This window comes from Dipodomys ordii, unplaced genomic scaffold, assembly GCF_000151885.1.
Source record: "Dipodomys ordii isolate 6190 unplaced genomic scaffold, Dord_2.0 Scaffold59, whole genome shotgun sequence".
NCBI lineage: Eukaryota > Metazoa > Chordata > Mammalia > Rodentia > Heteromyidae > Dipodomys > Dipodomys ordii.
This window is the reverse complement of record NW_012267275.1, coordinates 705,273-727,924: the sequence shown is the minus strand read 5'-3', so window position 1 is coordinate 727,924 and position 22,652 is coordinate 705,273. Positions and strand designations below refer to the sequence as shown.

At 36.0% G+C, this 22,652-nt stretch overlaps 1 pseudogene; it reads right to left on the bottom strand.

Moving 5' to 3' along the window:
* Positions 1-404: 404 nt before the first annotated feature.
* On the bottom strand, positions 405-1,323 carry LOC105989793 (annotated as a pseudogene).
* Positions 1,324-22,652: the final 21,329 nt, after the last annotated feature.

The following is a 22,652-nucleotide window of genomic DNA, read 5'->3' as shown; positions in this document are numbered from 1 at the left end:
TTTTTTTTTCTTTCATGCAATTGTTTCTAACACATTTATAAGATTATTTCTTTGTTGCTTTGTATGTTCTTCCCCCACAGTATAACTCCTGCTTTCACTGTATTTGATGTTGTTATAATTTGTGGAGGGGAAGGGAAAAAATAAATCGTTTAAAGAGGGATACAGGTGGATCCATTACAACAATGAGATGTACAGGTTGTTATGTCAAAAACGAACTTTACAACTTTGGTGGTGGGGAGGGGGAGGAGGGTTGGATGGGGGGGCAGGGGTAGGATGGGATGGGAAGGGGAAACAAAGAAGGAGGCTACAATGCTTGATAAGAAATGTACTCATTATGTTGCCCATGTAATTGTAACCCCTCTGTACAGTATTTTCACAATAAATAAAAAAAGAAAAAAATTGGTTTAGCTCTCAGCAGAGCTACCTGATGTTTCTTCTGAGCAAAGGACATTTTTAGGACGATTCCACCTCTTCTTCTTCACTTCTCTCTTGGGCTTCTTCACATAGACTGGATTCTCTTGTATAGCAGCGTGTGTCTCCTTGTGCATCTCCTCCATGTCTGGGGTTACTTTGTTCTTTATGTACTGAGTGAGCTGCTTCTTGTAAGAATCTTCATCTTCTTCCATTAGGTAATGCATATAATCTGCGACATTCTGACCCATGATGTGCTTCCGATGTACTTCTGCATTGAACTCCTTGCTCTCAGAATCATAACCAGGGAATCATTTGGTACTGTGAGGGATAGACAAGACTCCATCCACAGCTCCCTTCAGGGCACCAAAGACTTTATTGCCAGTGGTAGTTCTGGCAAGGCCTGCATCTAAATAGCAGGTGAAGGCACTAGGTTTACCATCAATGCTTTCTACATTGTATTCATTTCCAGTCACCTCCACTTGGCCTTCATAGATCTTGTCTATGCCAAACCTATTGAGAAGCCTGCGGGCCAGCCACAGGCCAGTACAATAAACAGCCGCATAATTGGTTAGGCCAACTTTCACACCATACTTGGGTAGTTCATGTGCATATGCCGCACAGACGATCATGTCTCCTTCTATGTGCGCATAAGCAATCTGACAAATAATATCTCTGTTGGTTACATGAACTATCATCCTGTATTTGGGTGTGTTGTACTTATCTTTGTCTTGGATCAACAAGCATTTCCTAACATAATAGTCAGTTTTACCCTCTCATTGTCTTCTAAATTTCACTTGGTATCTCTTAAAGTAGGCCTTATTCTTGACAACTTTAACAAACCCCATCCTGCAGATTAGAGACCCGAGAGCACAGCTCTACACACAGGCCCCGCAGCGCTAGAGGGGGGGAAAGCTGCATTTTATCTTAAAGAGCAGTCATAGCCTAAACTACCAGGTTGAGCAGCTTGACAGAGAGCATGCAGCAAGTTGAGTTGCTAAGGTACTTGTAGAAGTGGACATTTTGCAGAATGTGAATTAAGGCATCACTGGAAGTGAAATAAATGACAAACAGGTGGAATGTTTTCATGTATATATGAGGAATGCTGGAAAAGAAAAGGTAAAGGGCAAAGTGAATCCAGGTTTCTGTTACTTTCAATGGTGGCAAATATGACATGCCATTGGTTAAGATTTCCATCTTAAGAGAAAGTTATGTGTGCACATAAACAGTTTCAGTTAGGGACATGCTTTCATGTAACATTATTTTATTTTACATCCTAATGAGAACTTCTGTGGCTAATGTCACTTTGTATTTGTTGATCATCAAGAGCTCCCTTTCACACTAAACTCTACTCCTCATGGAGTAACAAGATTTTTACTGATACTCATTTTCAATTATGCATCAGTGGGTTCACCTCTGTTCTGTTTAATTCACAGAGTGGTTGGAACCATAAACTAAGCACATACTATATCAGTTAAAGATTTACCAAATGAGTTCCCATGGACTCCTTTTCTCACTAAATGCATGTTGCATGCTGGAAAAAGCTCCTGGAAAGGAATGTGTCTGAGCCTTCAGGCCTGGGGAAACATTATTTCAAGTATATCAGCCTGCCTGGTCTACTGCCTTTTACATGGGAAACATCTAAAGGCCCTTTTCCCTCACAAATATTTCAGTAAGATTCCAAATAAAATTTGTTCCTCCTTTGGTTTTGTTATGATTTGGGGGATAGAAACTCTGACATGTTTATTCATTTATATTGTTTTAGCTCTTACAAGGAAACACAAGGAAAAGAGAAGAAAAGACAACAAATAGCTTGTTTTATACTAATCAACACCAGTTTTCTAAAATCATGAGCCAGTTTTCATCTTCATTAAAAGAAGTGATTGTAAATCCAGTAGGAACTACAAAATCTACTAAGGACTTAAGTAGATTTTATTTATAGAAAGTAAAAGCAGTATGCTCTTTCAAACATTTCAAGTGCTACCATTTCATAGGATTTATGCATTTCAATCTAAATATACTAAAGAATTCCATAAATCACATGAATGTCATGTGCCAATTTCAATGGATATTTTTTAAATCTTGTATTTTTTTCTTATCCTTCAGTTTGATTTTCTTAGTTTTTGAATACAGTCATTCATCATAACTTAAACTTCAAAGAAAAAATCTTTTGGATTATTAATTAAAGTTTGATACTAGATTAGATGTGACTTGCCTAGTTTGAACTATTTGGTGGCACTCTGATTAATGCACCATCATGAGCAAAGGCGACAGATTAACCACAGCATGAATGGTAACACGCTAATTCCTCACCAAAACTCCCAACGGTTAAGTCACATGCAGTTTCAATTTGTTTACATGTTTGGCAGCCTTTCTTTCCCAATGGAACAATAAACATTAACTCATTACTCTGAAAAAAGCTTATGAAAACATGGTTGACATAAGTTATGCCCTATTAAAACTTTTTCCTTTATTACAATGCCAGTTATTTTTTCTTTAGACACACAATAGACCTGGACTTTTATTTAAAAGAAACATGCTCAAATTTTACAAATATTTCAATATTTTGTGTGCTACTAAAATGTCCATCTCCGCTAATTTATTATTTTACACTAATTTATTATTTTTCAAGATGATCCACATAGAGGAGTAGGGTATTATCTAATCTGAAGTTGAGTAATCAAGCAGAAACTTTATTTAATTGTTTTGGGTGGGGGGTGGCTGCCCTGGGACTTGAACTCAGGGCTTTGGTTGCTGTCCCTGAACATTTTTCTCAAGGCTAGCACTCCACTATTTGAGCAACAGCATTGTTATCCCATTGTTTGTTTATCCCTTACCATCCTTTCCCTCCCCACCTTCCCAACTAATCGCACCCCCCCTCCGAAGTTGTAAAGTTCATTTTCAACATAGTGTCTTGTATATCTCATTTGTACAATGGCTCAAACCTGTATCCTAATTTCAGCATTTTGTTATTGCCCTTCCCTTCCCCAAATTAGAAAAAATGTATATATAAGATGCAGGGTACTAGAATCAAATACAGTGAAAACAGGGGTTATACCATGGTGGAAGAACATACAAAAGAAACAAAAAGTCACATAGTATGTTGTAAATACATTAACAACAACAACAAAGATAAAACCTCTTATGTCCCTGTCTTGGGGTTCATTTCACTTAGCATCATCTTATATGGTCATTTGTACATAGCCTTTGACCTTTTCTGTTTGTCCTAGACATATACTAGTTATTGCAAATAAGGGAAACCATGGGACCTATCTTTCTTTGGGCTTGGCTTACTTCACTTAATATGATTTTTTCCAAGAATTTCCATTTTCTAAAATAAGGTGGTGTCATTCTTTTTGATGGAGGCATGAAATTCCATTGTGTGTGTGTGTGTGTGTGTGTGTGTGTGTGTGTATGTGTGTGTGTATCTCACATTTTCTTGATCCATTCATCTACTGAGGGGCATCTGGGTTGGCTCCATATCTTAGCTATGCTGCAATAAACATAGTTGTGCTGGTAGCTTTAGTATGGCCTTGTTTGTGATTGTTTACATTCTTAAATAAACATTTAAATTATATAAATTTCCTTTTTTTAAATTGTGGCACTTTTAATATGGAAGCCCCTGCTTCCATATTTAGTATTACTTCATTGTTAGTATTACTGAGGCATACAAGTGATCACTAGATTCTGCTGTGAGATTTTTTTTTCTCTCTCTTTAGAGGCAAGGCTGGAGTCCGGGAAACTCTGGTGGGCGGCCTTTGCTGTCCAGTCCCCTTGTGAAGGAACCTTCTGTCCTACAGTGGCTTGCAGCTTCTTGGAAAGGGGAGCCATTTATCACAGTCCTAAATGAAAGCATTCTTTAAACACAAATGTCTTTTTCTCCCTTTGTCTAATTACTGAGAGGAAAAGTGAGAAGGAAATGTCAAAACAGAGAAACAGTGGTGTATAGAGAGAGCAGCCACTCTGGAGCTCAACTAGCTTTTGTGAGGATCTGGGCGATTTGTCAAATGGTTGTGGCATAAGTCAAGCTCTGAGGTTGAAAGGTCTTGACCTAAGGAGTTCTGGAATCAGACAGTGTAAGCAAGGGGTCTGCTAGAATTTTCAGCTGTAGTGGAGACGAACAATGATGGGAGCTGGACATAACAAAGACTCATTTGCATAATTCAGGTAAGTAATTTTATTGAAACTGACAAGGATGTGACAGGCTAAGAAAGAGAAGAGAACACACTCTTGCTGGGAACGACTAAAGCTCCTCAGTTAGGTATGTGAAAATAAATGACAGCTAATCTCTTCACTAAAAATCTGTAAACAATACCCAGGCCTCCCCCATGACCTTTTGTAGAGTTGCCTATAGATTCTTTAATCTAGTCTTCCAGAATATAGCAGATAGAATGCACTAAACTCAGATTATGTTTCAGGCTTTAACTGCTAATAATTACTTCCACGAATAAGAGCTCCTTCTAAGGCTGTTATACATTTATTAATAAAGAGGCGATACTTTCTTTGTGAACAGTGATCAAAGAATTGAGAATGAAGTCATATAAAACTGTATATTTTTACTTAAGAACAAATATTAGGGACGTAGAATGTTCACTTTCTGTGCTAAGTGTGTACAAAGTGAAATGCCTTTAGCACTTGCATTTCCTGATGTGTTATAGAGATTATATTAATACTTGACAGTTCATCTTTTTAGCTGTTGTTGCTATTTCAAAAGGTATGAGTTGAAGGAAGACATGAATTTAACATTGATGCACATAATTTAAAAATGAAAATCTTTAAGGCCTAAATAATAAATATTGGTTTTGAATTTTTATAAGATTTTATGACATCAGCAAAATCTTGAAATTAGATTATAGGTAGCCTGGATACACTTAACCATTTTTTAAAAAGCAGCAAAAATGATAACACTATGATTAAAAGGGTTTTTCCCTTGTTTTAGATAAAAGGAGCTAAATTCTTAAGAGCATTTTCCATGTCCTTTACATTTAATTTTGCTTTTATGTGTGGATCTCTAGGAGATTGCTACATATCCTTTGTAATCTGGGTTGCTTTACTAGTCACTGGTGACTTTTATAGGCAAGGGCAGTAATGGATGGAAATAGTAATGAGGCTAGAGAAGTATGCTTCTCTAACCTAGTTTGCTAGAGGAGAACCATGTCTGCTCTGCCCTTCAAACATTCAAAAACTATGAAACCCACTTAGTTAGATATGAGAGGCAAAATCTTCAAGCCTTTCTGGTAGCAAATATCCATGTACTCCTTCTGCAGTGCATGGAACACATGTATAGTTTGACCAAAATATGGATCATTCCATCAAATAGGAAGCCGTTGAGAGTTCTGGCTAGATCAAATGTGGATCTCAGTATTATAAGGAGGCTAATGCATAATTCATGAGGCTTAATGAATATTCCAATTCATGACAGCCAACTGGCTCCATAGGTCACACCTCCCAGTCTCATATAAATAAAGAATGAGATACTGGAAAGCATACCAGCTGAACCAAACCGAGTGCCAAAAACATGCATATTAATGAGGCACTATAATAGATACTTGACTCTTTGGAAGTGCCTATATCGGTTTCCAGCTACGGAGGGAAAGAAGGTTCACAATGTACCTTTAAACACACCATACTGTGCACCATAAAATACAGCTCTTTCTATGAAATATGGAATCAAATTATACTGATGTGATTTCAGATTCAGTCATTAACTCCATAACATCCTCTGACATTTCCATCAACATTGAAGCATTCTGGAAAAATCCCCACCTCCTGCTCCCATGTTCCCTTGCAAATCTCAACTTGGTAACTAGGGGGAGGAAGTCCTTCCACAGGGCTGTTCTTTTATGTGTTCTGTTTAGACCTTGGATCACGATGAATGGTGGCTCAGATGAATGCATTTGTGCCATTTTTCTTGGCCCCAGACTATGTTTCCTCACTACCATGACATCTGAACAGAAGGAGAAAACATCTCCCTTTTGTAGCAGGCTAATTTAATTTGTACCTTCCACCTAGGGGTAAATATGTTTGTCTGTCTGTCTGAGCTTTTTGCCCACTTTCTTTTCTCACGGGAAACCCTACTGAGTGGAAAGCAGGAAATTGCTTAGTGCTCTAACTTTATTTTAGAGTAATTTAATTTTAAGCCTTCTCACACCCACCCTAAAGTGAAGCAACTGTTGGAACCCCCTCGGGACACCCTTAATGACTTCTGCATGTCTCCTGTGTCACAGATGTCAAAGGCTGGTTGTTTCCAAGAATAGATGGTTTAAAAGAGACCGCTTTGGGCTGTTTTACCCACAGAAGATGTGCATTTGTTTTAAAATAATGAAGAAAAAAAGTCATGTAGCTTTTACATTGACCCATATCCTTTCAAATCCATACTACGAGTCATTGATCTTTACTTATTTTAGTTGATCTTGGGCATTATTTGTGGCTTGACCTGGTTTGACATGAAGATTTGTCAATGATTCAGAGTAAACAACCCCTCCACCCAAAAAACATCTTTTTTTTCCTAAGTAAAATAGCAGCTGGCAGAATTTAAAAAATTAAACTTATCTAGGCTTGTATCTAAGTATTGTTATCCTATCATAAGGTATCCCAAATGTCAAGTTAACCTCAAGTTAAAATTACAGTTAGTACGTTATTAATAAAGGCTTAAATAGAGATTTTCTTATTCATATTATGTGACTAACCAAAATAAATTTTCTTTTCTTAATTCTTGTAGTAGTTTTAATTAAAACGTTTCTAAAGAAAAAAATCCTTCTTTTTCTTAAGTATATATTTTAATCATATTATTTTTCATGAGACTTTTATTTCTACATCTGTTTTCATATTTAGAGTTATGATTTTAATATGAATTCTACATTATAGAAATAAGACTGGAGACAAGTATTATGGTGTACACCTATATTCCCAGTATATAGGAAGGTGAGAGAGATAATGATGTATATACACAATGGGTTCCAGGTTACTTTGAATCACTGGGTTAGAACCTGTCTCAGGCAGAGGGAGATAAAGAGAGAGGGGGACAGATAGACAGACAGACAGACATATTCTTGACATTGTATATAAGCACAATTGTTGGTTAAAAAGAAAACACAATTTTCTTAAAATTATCTTATTACTTTCAATACAATGTAAAAGTGCATTTTGTTGTAACCTTATGATAAGAACTTCTTTATACTTGACCCATTTCAGTTTTTGCCTTCTACACTAATAGTTGGATTGCTGTGTATCTAATTTAATATTATGAATTGAATAATGTTAATTATAAAGTTTTATTAATCAAGCTTGAATTATGAACTCTATGGAATTGATTCACACAATAAAGGAGAACATTGAAAGGGTTTCATTTTATTGAACAAATTGGTAAAATTTCTTATGTTCAAACATGCAAGTATTTTATATGAAGCTATATATTAAAACACATGAACAGATATAGCTTTCCTGATGAAAAATTAGTAGGAAGGAATATTACAGTTGGGTATAAGAATTTTTATAATTATTTTCAGGTTTTTAGTTTTGTAGCTCAAATTCATATTTCTTCTACGTGTATATCAAATAACCTGTTCAAGCTGTAATTATCATAGGCCAGCTTCACTATATTTAATAAGAGGGAGAATTCTAGCTAATATGATTAAAATCAGAGTCTTTAGCAATTTATTTATTTCTAGAGAAATTTTACATGTTTTCAATACAAATTACCCCAAAAGAAAGCTGACTCTAATGTTATAACATAGCCTTTCCAACATAATCCAGAATTAAACATTAAAGCTATAAAAATATAAACCTGAGGTTATCTGAGCATTTCTGAAAATGGTTAGATAATTAACATTTTAGACTTCATGAGCTACATATGGCCTCTGTTATTCATATACTATTCCTCTTTATACCCTTTAAAAATGTAAAAATCATCCTTAGCTTAGGGGACATAATAAAAACAAGCCATAGGCCAGATTTAGATTACTATTTGACAATAGTTTGTTAACCCTTTGTCTAGTCTTTGAGACCTTGCCAAATATAGCAAAACATGGGTTTATACTCACATATTATATAGAACTAATCTCAATTTTATGATTTTTGCTTTATTCTGTTATGATTGATATGAGGGTACATGATCTATAAAACTAGAGGTGGTTATTCTAATTGGTGGATTTAAAAATGTAACATTCAAAGCTGGATGCCAATGGCTCACTCCTGTCATCCTAGCTACTCAGGAAGCTGAGATCTGAGTATCGTGGTTGGAAGCTAGCCTGGGACAAAAATTCCCAGTAAGATTCTTATCTCCAATATATTATTCAAAAAAGCCAGAAGTGGGGCTGGGAAGGTGGCTCAGTGGTAGAGTGCTTGCCTTGCATGCATGAGGCCCTGGGTTTGATTCCTCAGTACCACATAAGCAGAAAAAGCCAGATGTGGCTCTGTGGCTCACGTGTTAGAGTGCTAGACTTGAGCTGAAGAGCTGAAGGACAGTGCCCAGGCCCAGAGTTCAGGCCCCATGTCTGACAAAAATAATAGCCAGAAGTGGTGCAGTGGCTCAAGTTGTAGAGCGTTTAGCCTAAAGCACAGAGAGGCTCAGGGACAGCTCCTAGGTCCTGAGTTCAAGCTCTGGGACCTGCAAAAAAAGTGCAAAACATTCAACACTTATACTAACACTCCTAAAATTCTATCATCTATCTTACTATGCCAGAAATTTACTTTTTGAAAATGAATTTATTATTGTAGGAGTATTCACTTTCTCATGTTTCTAAGAAGTAAAAGATCTTTTGCAAACATTTCTCCAATTCACTATAAGGTAAAATCCCACAAAATGGATTGCTGTTTGAAAAATATTTTAGCAGGAGGCTGAGATCTAGAGACACTAGTTCAAAGCCAGCCTGGGTAGGGAAGTCTGTGAGACTGTTGTCTCCAATAAACTACTCAAAATCTGGAAGTGAATCTGTGGCTTAGACTCTAGGCCTTGAGTTTAAGCCCCAGTTCCTGAACAAACAAACAAAAAAGAAATGCTAAAAATAATTTGAAAAAAAAAAACTTAACATACCTTCAAGACCAGAGCCTTTTAATTCCAAATAACAGCAAAATTTCAAAGAATTAGGGAATTTCTTATAATTACTTGTAACATCTCAGTAAAATACTGTTTTTTAATCTTAAGAGTAATGTAATATGCATTGCCTCTGATATATCCAGAATAGTAGGTCTGCAAAGGACAATCCTTCCTTTCATTAAGAATGGCTTTTCTTTAAATATGATCATTTTGATGAAGTGAGATGAGTTCTGAAATACCCAAATGCATCCATGGGCTCACTTTCCTCACTGTCATTGTCAGTAGTGAGTATGTTTAATGACTGAATTTGGGCCAAATTTTGTTTGGGTCAGCAGTGCTCAGATCTTCCTGCACCAACCACCTACCTCTCTCGGGTTCTTCTTTCCTTCGGTGCTCACCACTCTCTCTCCCAGTGTCTGGAGACAGAATGTTCATCAAATAAATGCTGAATGTGAAATAGATGTTTGCAGTGTGATGAGTGGAAGAGAATTTTGCCTTTAGGCAGGTGGTTGTTTTAAATTCAGTGCCAAAGATATTATTTTATTTTGCAGCAATACTTAAGCTCTAACATTTTTTCTTAAAAATAAAAAAAACCCAGTATAGTCAACTGGTCACAGGGTTGCGCCTTACCAACACCACCAATCACAAGATGACTTAGACCCTGCTGGAAGTGTCTTAGGAGGGAAGAGGATAAATCCAATAGAGACTCTTTACCTTTAAAGGATTATAAGAGGCATTTAATAACAGGCACAGAATCAAAGTGATGAATATGTAGTTGGTGGCTCACCAAGGAGCTTTGCTTTTGTAAATAAAGGTTACTTTGTACCATCCGTATGGGACAGTGATTACTTTTCGTCCTGGAGCTGTTAAAAGAAAAAAAAAAAAACATGGCCCTTATCCTAGGGTACCTCTGCAGTTACAAAGTGACTTAAGATTCTCTATAAAGAGTATGTAATACATTTCATGTCCTCTATCATAGTCTTGTAAATAATCATTAATGAACTCAATTCTCCCACTAACTAGAATAGTAGTGCAAAATTCCTCTCTGAGTGTGCATGTGTGTGTGTGTGCATGTGTGTGTGTGTGTGTGTGTGTGTGTGGTGTTCGGTTTGTTCTCAGAGTGTTCTGCTTGCTAGGTTGGAACACTGCTTTAGGGCCATGGCCTCCATGCCTAGTTTTGGCTGATTATTTTTATCCCTGCCCAGGCATATGCCCGAGCATCTACTAGTCACCTATTTCAAGTGTCCCTTAGTAGCTGGGATAATTATTTACCATGATGTCTAGCTCCCCTTCGTGGATATAGAGTATGTCCTTGTTGGCTAGGAACCACTATCCTCCTGATCTCAGTTTAGGATGACAGGCATATGCCTCTGCTCCCAGCCCTGGGCTGAAAAAGGAGCTGGCCTACAAGTTCAGTCCTCCTGATCTCAGCCTCTATAGTAGCTAGGATTACAGGCATGAGCCAGACAACCCAGCTAAAAACTGCTCTTATCTATATTAAAACATTCCATGTGTTAATTCTATATATTATCATCCTACCAAGAAGACTCTTGGCTTTCTTTTCTGGTTCAGAATCACAGATCTAAAAGACATTAAGAAACATTGAATTAATATTAGTACAGGGGAAGAGATAGGGATCTGGTTTCAGTTTCCTGCATATAGTTATCTAATTTTCCTAGCAACATTTGTTGAAGAGGCTATCTTTTCTTCAACATATGTTTTGGGTTCCTTTGACAAAATTCAAATGGTTGTAGGTGTTTGAATTCATTTCGGGTCCTTAAATCTGTTCCTTTGGTCTTGGATATGTTTTTGAGCCAGTGCCATGCTATTTTTGTTACTATGGCTCTGTAGTATAATCTGAAGTTAGGTGTTGTGATACCTCCAGCATTGCTTTTTTTCTTTCTTTCTTTTTTTTGCTTGAGATTGCTTTGTAATGTCCTGAATTGAACTCCATAGCTCAGAAAACAGGAGCAATGGTTGGCATATAAGATAGCATCATATTAAAAAAGCTTCCGTACAATAAAGGAAATAGTCACTAGGCTGAAAAGACAGCAGACAGAATGGGAGAAAATCCTTGCCAGGTTATGTCTGAAAATGGATCTAAACCTGAATATATAAGGAGCTCATGAAACTAAACTTCCAGAGAACTACTACCCCAATTAATAAATGGGCAAATAAACTGGACAGAAAATTCTTGAAAGAAGATTTACAAATGGCCAATAAATGTAAGAAAAGCTGCTCCACATTCCTGGCCAAAAGGGAAAGGAAAATCAAAGTGCACTGATCAAAACCGCGAACAACAAAAACGCTGGCAAAGATGTGGGGGGAAGGAGCACCCTCCCCCTCCTATACATTCTTGCTTTCTGAGAATGTAAACGAATGTAACCACTACACAAATCAGTATGACGATTCCTCAGAAAGCTAAAAATAGAATTACCATATGGTTTAGCAATACCGCTCTTGGGCATTTATTCAAAGGGATGTAAGTAAGGATGTAGTAGTATTGTATGTTCAAGCTGTGGAAACATCCTAGATGCCCCCACAACTGAAGCACGGTCCATATATACATTGAAGTATTATTCAGCCATGAAGAAGAATGAAATTACGTTGTTCCTGGGGAAATGTACAGATCTGGTGATCATCATGTTAAAACAAAGTTAACCTGGTTCAGAAACACAAAAGTCACATGCTTTCTCTCATATAATGATGCTAGACCTAAAAATAATATACATACACACATGTACATATATACATACACACATCCATATCCATATATATATATAAACATGGAATTTTTATAGACACACATGCACAAAACACATTTCCAATTGTGAAAATGTTTGAGGGAATACAAAGCTAGGGAGAATATTGCAAGGTAAAAACTATTGAACTGAGTTGGATTAGTGTATGAAAATAATGAAACCAAATTCAATGGAAACTGTTGAAAAGTAAGGGGCAGATAGTTGGGAAAAGAGAGAGTTGATGGAAGGATCAATCTGATGAAAGCATGATCTATTCAAGTGTGGAAACACCATGGTGAAGTCCCTTTGAACAATTAACATCAAAGTTAACAAAAATGAATGTTAGGAGCTGGGCACTCGTGGCTCACGTTTGTAATCCTAGCTACTCAGGAGGCTGAGATCTGAGGATCGCAGTTGGTAGCCACCTGGGGAGAAAAGTCTGTGAGACTCTTTATCTCCAATTAACCACCAGAAAACTGGAAGTAGCGCTGTGGTTCAAGTGGTAGAGTGCTAACCTTGAGCTTAAGAGTTGAGGGACAGAGCCCAGGCCCAGAGTTCAAGCCCCATGACCAACAACAACAACAATAAAAAGACTATTAGGAAGTTGAAACGTAAACATCCTTCCTGAGGTATCTTCCGGATTGGGAGATGAGAGGGTAAATGGAAAGGGTAAATGAATGTGAATATGGTCAAAATAGTTTATGTACATGTGTGTAAATGAAAAATAAAAGTTGAGATTGGCTTGGGAAGCAGTGAGGTAGATGAGGAAGGGTAGTGGAGTGGGTGAATGTGATTACGGTATATTGCATGGATATAAAGACATACCAAGGTGAAATTACTTTGTACAACTAATTGATGCTAATAAAAATGAAAAATGAATAGTAAACACTATATTCAACTATGTACTTTTAAGGGCATAGATTCCTTTACAAAAAATCCAATATATTTATTTACTATTAAAAATATCACTATAAAGACCAGGCATCTTAGTATGCAGTTTATAATATTCTCGTCTGATAGGCTTACCAGCCAAGAAATTTAGGTTGAAATTATCACCTGTTTAATCTTAGCAATCTCCCTCCAAAAAAATCTTAATGATCTAGATGAAGCCTTTGATATTTCATGGGCTTTTATCAAATTTATTTTGATAACAGAAATGGGGAAAATGTAAAATTATTATTTTGAGAGATTATCACTTTTAGATCATTTTTAGTAATATTGAGAATGAAACCAAGTTAAAACATAATTTCCCATTGGAAACCTTTAAGGTAAGACAGAGACTGTTTTCAGACATGGATGCATTGTAAAAACAATTTTTTTTTAGTGGGGGGAGGAGGAGTGTCCTAATGCTTCAAATTCAGAGCCTGGGTACTTTACCTGGAACTTATTTTACTCAAGGCTCGTGCTCTACTACTTGAGCCACAGCTTCACTTCTGTTTTTTGTTTTGTTTTGTTTTTGTTTTGTGGTTAATTGGAGATAAGAATCTCAAAGACTTTCCTGCTCTGGGTGGCTTTGAACCCTGATCCTCAGATCTCAGTCTCCTGAATAGGTAGGATTACAGTTGTGAGCTAGTGAAGCCCAATATTCATTGAAGAACAAGATAACAAGCCATTTTACTGAAGTGTAAGCTTGGTGAGGGACAAATCTTCCCCTATTTTTATGAACTCAGAATTTTGTACTGTATTTGGTGTATGATAAAGATGAAGTAAAATCCTCTGGCTTTTTGAATAACAGTATATAAATGTCTCAGCTAAAGACAAAAACTGGATGGTTCTATTGCACGAATTCAATTTCTAAAGTCTAATGTAGATATTCATTTGAAGGGCAATACATTTTTCAAACTAAGATAAAACAAGCAAAATGAAACAAATAGAAGAAAAGCAAAAATATCAACCACCCCCTCCTTTCTATAATCTTTCAGACATTTTCAACAGAAACTATTTTCATTCCTAATATGTTATAATACCAGGAATCTCTCTCACTGTGTTTTTCATTACTTATGTATTATGTTCGATTGTGTTAGCAGTGGCAACAGCCAAAGTCTTCTGTTCTCCCAGCCATCTTTGTGAATTTGAAAGAACCCTAAGTTTCTGAGCTCCCAATTGGACAAATTAATTCATCTCCTATGATGTCTGAGGTTTGTTTCACCATAAAATGATAAATACTGCCTCTTCTATCTTGGCTGGCATTTACATGTGATTTTTTTTTTTTTACTGCTGAGCCTAAATAAATTTGAAATGTAACCCTTTCACTGATTTCCAAAATTGCCTATAGCCATGCGTGGTATGTCTAGTTGAGAAGACTTCACCGACAAGTTAAAGGTTACTAGCAAGTGGCTTTCTGCTTGCTATGTAGCAAGTTCTCCACCCTGAACTTTCCCTTCGGTTTCTGGTTCTTAAAGACTTTTTTGACCTGCACTTCCATGTCTCCTTATCTACCATGCACAGCCTCCTCTTTCTCCTAGGCCCTTTTCTTATGCTATTACACCTAGAATACTCATCAATTTCTTTTTTTCTCCCAGAAAAATATATCCCAGTTAATCAGAAAATTTCTGCTCTTGTCAGTCCTTACATTTTCAGCATCATTTGTGGAAAATTTACCCCTTACTTTTTTTTTCCATTTCTTGTCTATAAGCTTCTTACAGCTTCTCAATAATACCTCAAATGGATCTATTCTCTCAAGTGCTTTTGAATTTACTGCCTCTTTTCAATCTTAAAAATAACTGTGTAGTTGAGAAGTGATATCTTATTTTATAGTAACAACACTTTTCCAAACAGGTTAAGTGATATTTATAAAGAAGGTCATATAACTTAATCAACAAGTACACAAAGATCAGAATCCAGGTCTTGAATGTCAAGTGCAATACTTTCTCTTACATCAAACCAAAATAAATCTAATCTGGTTGAGCAAGTATTGAGTATTTAAATATAGTCACTAAAATACATCTACAGTCAAATTAGTACGGTAATTGAAACAAAGGTCTAATTTAGTCACAGTCTTTTAACCTTTGCTTTGTGTAGATAAGAGATACTTGATTTTATCAATATTCAAATCCATATACAGGGCACAAGTAGCAATAAAACACTTTCAGAATTGTTTATTTTCAATTTCTGTGCGTACCAGAATATCTTCACTATGGTCAGACTAATCCAGCTTTTACAGACTGTGTGTAGAAATTGATAGATTTTTAGATATTGGCATAAGCACATTTATTGCTATTGACAAAGCTTAACTCTTTTCAAGAACATTCCAACTACTATTGGCATTCTGCTTTATCCGTTGACACTCAACATGATGTACTGTGCAAGACTTTAAGGCTTTCAGTGTTTGACTAAGCCTTAGAGTCATTAATGTTTAATCACTTAAATTCCGAAAGCATTGTGCTTTCATTTTTTATGTGGCTTGTTTATCTATGTAAAGTAAATCAACAGTGCCTTTCTGATAGTCTCCTAGTACATTTATAATCAGTCCCATTTGGTGAACAGTGATGAATATGGATACAACTGCTATTTAGAATTACTTTGTCACTCTAAACTGATTCAGAATTCAATTTCTTCTTCACAGACAATTATAATAAAAGTAAATAACAGCTAAACTTCCTAATATGTGTTCTAAAGAAAGGCAAGGATAATATCACTTTTTTTCCTACTACACTATATAAGATATCTTATCCTTTTACAAACACATTTTTTTTTAAATTTTGATAGTCCTGGTGTTTGAATGTGGGGCTTGGGTACCGTCCCTGAGATTTTTTGCTCAAGGCTAGTGCTCTACCACTTCAGCCACAGTTACACTTCTGGCTTTTTCTGAATGATTTATTAGAGATAAGAGTTTCATGGCCTTTTCTGTCTTGACTGGCTTCAAACAACAATCCTCAGATCTCAGCCTCCTGAGTAGCTAGGATTACAGGCATGAGCCACTTCTGCCCAGTTTATACACACAATTTCTATACTGTAAAGAAGAAAAAGATTATATAAACAATTTTTTAGATGAAAGGTATTTTTATCCATTGAAAGAACAAAGATTCTGCATTGTACATGTTTTAGGACCATGGAAAATCACTCCCAAGAACGAATCAAGGAGATCTTGGACCATTGCTCTGTGCATGTCACTGCAATGAATACCCACCATTGTGCCATCCACCATCAGGACACTGCTGAGAGACAAATGCACTTGGCCAAGGCTGGAGAGAATGGGGACACAAAGACCCTGATTCAAGCAGAGAATACAGAGTAGTGGAGGCACTTGTAGAATTTTAACAGACTACTGGTGTTTGTACACATGCTGTGTTTACATTTGGGCTTTTATGGAATTGTTGATGTGACAAATCCTCTTTGTAGACTGCAAAACTAAAAATGTAGATAAAAGCCTCATAAGAAAATTTATTAAAGTTCTCAAAAATATTTTTTAAAAACTAGCTTCAGAAGACACTAAGAAGCAATTGAGAACTATTCATATAGCAAATAAAAATGTCATCTCCTTTTTACAGCTCTACAAATGGAAATATACAGTTAAATTATTCTATTTCATGAAGTTTGGCCTAACGTGTGAACAAACAAGCCACAACCAGGCTGACAGATCCTTCGCTACATTTCTTGCTGCCAGTGTCTTACCAATACATCACATATTATAGTCTCTACTCACCTGTCTATATCTGCCACAGAAGGGGTTCCCATGAAAAGCTTTTCTGTAAAAGTCATAATTTACGCTTTATATGTTTTCATCTTTTATTGACATGCCACTCATGGTCTCAGAGAATGGAAGGAAGATTTGGCAAGAAGCAGATGATCAGAAAATTGGATGCACTGTCACTTTCAAGCAAACAAGACAAAAAGTTGAAGCAAAAGTGCCAATGTGCTATGCAAGTGGATGGCCATAGAGGAAGGGGACAGCTGAGCTTCTGCTGTCTCGTTCTGTGACATGTACTATCCCTGGAGTTCTCAGTCTTAGTGTGTTAAACTGCTCAGGAAGGTATAGCTGCCATAGAGGTTCTCTCTGGATTCACAGGCTGATTTTCTAGGGCTTTGAGAAGGAACAATGCCTCCTTTCCTGCACCTGTGTGGTCCTGAGGTGTATCCATGACTTCTGACATGTGTCAGTCCTGAATTTCATTTTTCTCTTTGCTCCCTCTGGATTGATGACTCTGAAACATACATCTATCAGAAATGCTTGGAACTCTGTTACAGGTTTAGGATCCAGTTGCAAAAGTCTGGGTGCATCTCACATTATCAGTAGGTAAAATCTTGCCATTATCCATGCCTAGGAATGTTCTCACATTTGACCATGAAGATGAGCACCCTCATGTCTTACCTTGAGTGTGGCAATATTTTCTTCATGTATCTCTATGCTTCCATTATGGTCATTTCTCTACAAGCAACTAAAGCAATGTTTTAGAAAACTATATCACTATATGTAATCCTCCTAAATTAAAATAATTTTATTAGTCCAATTACATTTGGAGTAAAAGTGTTTTGGAAAGACCCTAGATGTTGTTACATTTTATCACTCTCTACCTCTTTCAAAAATTATTAATAGTTTCTGGCTTGTCTCAGACATATACTAGTTATTGCAAATAAGGGAAACCATGGGACCTATGTTTCTTTGGGCCTGGCTTACTTCACTTAATATAATTTTTTCCAAGTCTTTCCATTTCCTAACAAATGGGGCAATGTCTTTCTTCCTGATGGAGGCATAGAATTCCATTGTGTATATATACCACATATTTTCTTGATCTATTCATTTACTGAGGGGCATCTGGGTTGGTTCCATATCTTAGCTATGGTAAATAATGCTGCAATAAACATAGTTGTGCTGGTAGCTTTAGTGTGGTCTTGTTTGTGATCATTCAGGTAAATGCCCAAAAGTGAGATTGCTGGGTCACATAGGGGAGCTCTATGTGGAGTCTTTTGAGGAACTTCCATACTACTTTCCAAAGCGGTTGAACAAGTTTACACTACCACCAACAATGCAGAAGGGTTCCCTTCTGTCCACATCCCCTCCAGCATCTGTTGTTATTAGAGTTCTTGATTATAGCCATTCTAACTGGGGTGAGGTATTATTGTTTCTAACATATTTATATGATGATTTGTTGCTTTGTATGTCCCTCCCCCATGATGTAACTTCTGTTTTCACTGTATTTGATGTTGGTATAATTTGGGGAGGGGAAGGGAAAAAAACAAATTGTTTAAATAGGGATACAGGTGGCCCATTGCAACAAGGAGATATACAAGATGTTATGTCAAAAAATGAACTTTACAACTTTGTTGGGGGGGGAATGGGAAGGGGAAACAAAGGAGGAGGCAACAATGCTTGATAAGAAATGTACTCATTACCTTGCTCATGTACTTGTAACCCCTCTGCACAGTATTTTCACAATAAAAATTTATGAATAGTTGAGGGAAGGGATAGATTGTGAGGGATGGGTGAGAATGTTGAAAGGTGTGACATTGATGGAGATACCTTATATTTATAAACTATTTTATAAACACCTTGGTACAGCTACTTAGAGACAATAAAAAATTCTCTATGTCTTTTCTTTTCCCAACTTTTAACTGCAAAGTTCACTAATTTTAGATAACACCAAGCAATAGAGGGCTGGATGAGAAGTTAAACATCCTGAGTATAAATTTAACTTGGTAACCTGTAATTCAATAAATTATTTATAGTAATATAAACAGAAAATATAATGTAATGCAACTCAACAAATGTATTTTTAGTAATAAAGTATATTTTATATAATAAAGTTCAATACATAATAAATTAATAGCAATTAATATTAATGTTTGATTAGTTACTATTGATATGACCACTGAGATAGTTTTCAGCAAGTACTAAAATAACCATCTTCATATATTGAATCTGTTTCTTAGTTCAATGATCTGAGTACTATGTATATACCCTCTAAAAGAAGCTATTGATTATGCAATTATAGCCCAATTGTTGCTTTTGTTTAAAAAGTTATCCACCCCTCTCATTTCTTATTGATATAAGCTATGTTGGCCAATTAATTCCCAGAGGCAAACTCTGACATTGGACTTCTGAGGCTACTACAATTTTTGCTTGAACTCTCTCTTTTTATGACCAACTCCTCCTCATCAAATAAGAATTGATTTCCTAGAAATATTGAATATTTAGATAATGAAAATGGTTATGTTTTCTGACAGCTTATCATTTAACTTTATGTATGAGTATTAAGAATATTGAAGGGATCATCTCTCTCTCTCCTTACAAATACACATGCACGTTCCTGTTCTACAATTTCAGTCAGATAATGCCACAACTGCTCCATTTTCTGAACTGTATCTTCTCTTGCCCCTTATGTCATTGTCTCTATTATTCATTTGATATTTAATTGTCTTATGTTAATTCTTACCATGCATTACTTTTATTCATTAGTTCTTTCAGGAGAGAAACTCTACCTTTTTCTTAATTTTTGTCCTGCAGTATCCAGCACAACTTAGAGGACAGCAATGAATGTTTGCTATGTAGTAAATAAAAACCTCTTGAGAGCTTCACATGTTGATAGTTTTATGCTTCCATAATTTTGCCATTACTGCTACTGAAGTATTATGATTAGTGATATTATATATTTACTTTTTAGTGTTTCTGATTTACCAGGATTGTACAAAATGCTTTTGATAAATATGTTTAAGCTGAATTTCACATTGACTTTATGATGTAGGACCATTTTATAGTAAAAAGAACTAAACCTCAGGGAGGCAAATGCTGGTCATAAAACCTGAAAGTCTTGGTCAAACTCTCATTTGAATGCAAAGGGTTGACTTGCTCCAATGAACTGAACTTTCCAGTCACTTCCTGCTCCTGAACTAAAACTTTTAACCCTATGTTTCCAAAACAGAACCAAGCAAACCTTCATGACCTGTTTGTCCATGGTGATCACAAACTTTTTATTTTATCTTTTTTTCTGGTCTTCTGTGTGGAACAAAAGATTACTCTTAACTATGTGGAATTGTGAATGTGAAATACTTTTGTATAAAAACCAAACATTGGCACTGAGGGGACAAGAGTGGGGGTTGGAGGTGGGGAGAGGGGAGATGGGAAGGGATGGGGAGGGGAAACAAAGGAGGAGGCAGCAATGCTTGATAAGACATGTACTCATTACTTTGCTCATGTAATTGTAACCCCTCTGTATGATATTTTCACAATAAAAAATTAAAAAAATAGAAACAGCAAAAACCCAAACCCTTCTGTTAATTTTAAGGAATAGGAATAGAGGAAGGAAAGGTGAGCGAATGTAGTCATTATAAATAAAAATGAACTATGTAACTTGTGGCTAGGGATTGGAGGAGGAAATGGGAGAGAAGTAAGGAAGGGGTGATATTGACTTAAAAAGCTTTGTACTTGACTCAAGATCATTGAATGTTATGGTATCTTATATCATCATAGATTTTGCTAGTGATGATGCAAATTACAATCAGATTTTGTAGAGTTTATTATTGTAACTTCTCTAATTCGTACTTTTTGGAAAATTTTTTACTAGTATGAACTATTATCAAAATACTTTTTCTACATTCATTGAAATGATAATGCTTTTCTTCTGTTAATGTAGTAAATTATGCTGATTGTTCAAAATTTACTCTTTAATATTGTGAGAATTATTTGACAGGCTAAGTTAAAAATGTTGAGTAATACATTAACATACAAAGTGTGATAATAAACATTAATAAGAACTGATTTGAAGACTTAGTCTTTTCCCCAAATCCTGGTTTATAGTTGGCAGATAAAATTGTTTTAAAATAAGTCTAATTAATGTTGTACTCTTTAGCATATTTGATGATAATGCAAAGCCAATCTCAACTATAAGCAAGTAGGTTTCTTGAAATCAGCAAGCATTTAAAATGTTCCTTTTATTGTTGAATATAGTGAAAAATCTTGCCTCTTTCCCACTGTGTTTTTTCCTCCCCCAGGGGAAAATCACTTTGAAGAATGCAGCAAATTATTTTGGATACTACATCCAAGGGTACTGAACCAGAAGAATAAGGACATACTGCTTGTGAGTTCAGCCGGATCAATAGCTCAGCCCTGGGATTTGCTTGTCTGCTGGATATTGAATGAAAAGCCCTAAGCTGCCAGTTTGTACCATGGATATTGAAGACATCAGAACATCTAGACAACATTTTTCATAAGACAGAAAGTAACTTACCTGTAAAAATGCTTAGATATATGAGCACACAACATATAAAGACTATGAAATGTGTTTGACACACCATGTGAAAAATTCTTTCTTGTTGCCCTATTACTCAAGAGAGAGAAAGAAAGTCCCCATAGAAATACATATTTTTAGAATGCCGCAAAGAATTCCACATACTTGATCAATTCCATGTTTACCTCTTTGTGAATAAAACAAAAAAGTGATGGTTTCTTACTTCCTGCTGGGGAGCTTTATGTAGCTGGCCAGCATGGTTCAGGAGGCCATTATTGTAATCCTTTACTGTTTTTTAAACTATACTACCACCACAATGGCTGCCTATGAGGATAATGCATGTGCTATCAATCTCAGGAGTCATTATATCATATCAGAGTTCTGAAAAGGAATATTTCCTATTAGTTTGCTTGCCACTCCAAATTTTACCCCCAATATGCCTCCATATTGGTTCCAGTATCATAACAGTATAATATGTAAGCAGATCTGTTACACAAGATGAAACTGTCTAATATCATTGTAGAAGATACTAGATACAGAATTAATGACTAGCTTGAGATCTCCTGTAGTTCTGTCACTGTTCTGAGCATAAAGAGCCTTTCCAAAGAGATTTTTAGGAATTGCCACAAGAAATGGTTCAATTTCAAACCAAGCAATCAGAAATAGAATAAATTATCCTGCTGAAAATATACCCCCAACCAACCAAAAATGTCCGGCTGTATTCATTATGTTTTCCTTCTCCATACTTGGAGGAAAAGCTTGGGATCCAGTATGAAGCAATAAGAGAAAGCTTTCAACAAGTTTCTCAGGCTCAACCACAGCCCTGGGCTGAAGCTATGGCTGGCAAGAGGAGTAAGTTATATATGAAACTCTATCACCAAAAAGTAGTCTTTGTCTTTGCTGTTTGCCCTGATTTCAAGCAGTGGTATGGTGACTAAATGTACAGAAATAATGAAGAATTATGAATCATTAGTAAGACAGGTCTATGCATTGTAATGAAAAAAGATTTTTGTTGTGGTTTCACAATCTGCCTGAGACTCTTACCTCCAACTAAACCACCAGAAAACCAAAAGTGTGGCTCAAAGAGGTAGAATGATAGCCTTGAGCAAAAATTCTCAGGGATAGTACCCAGGCCAAGCCCCAGGACTGACCAAACCAAACCGAACAAAACCAAAAAGAACATATTAAAAGAATTAGGTATAACTCAAATTCTTTAAATATAATCTCATCATTACTTTTACAAATGAAATTTAAACTTTTACAAAGCAACTATATAAATATACTTGGTTCAATACTCAC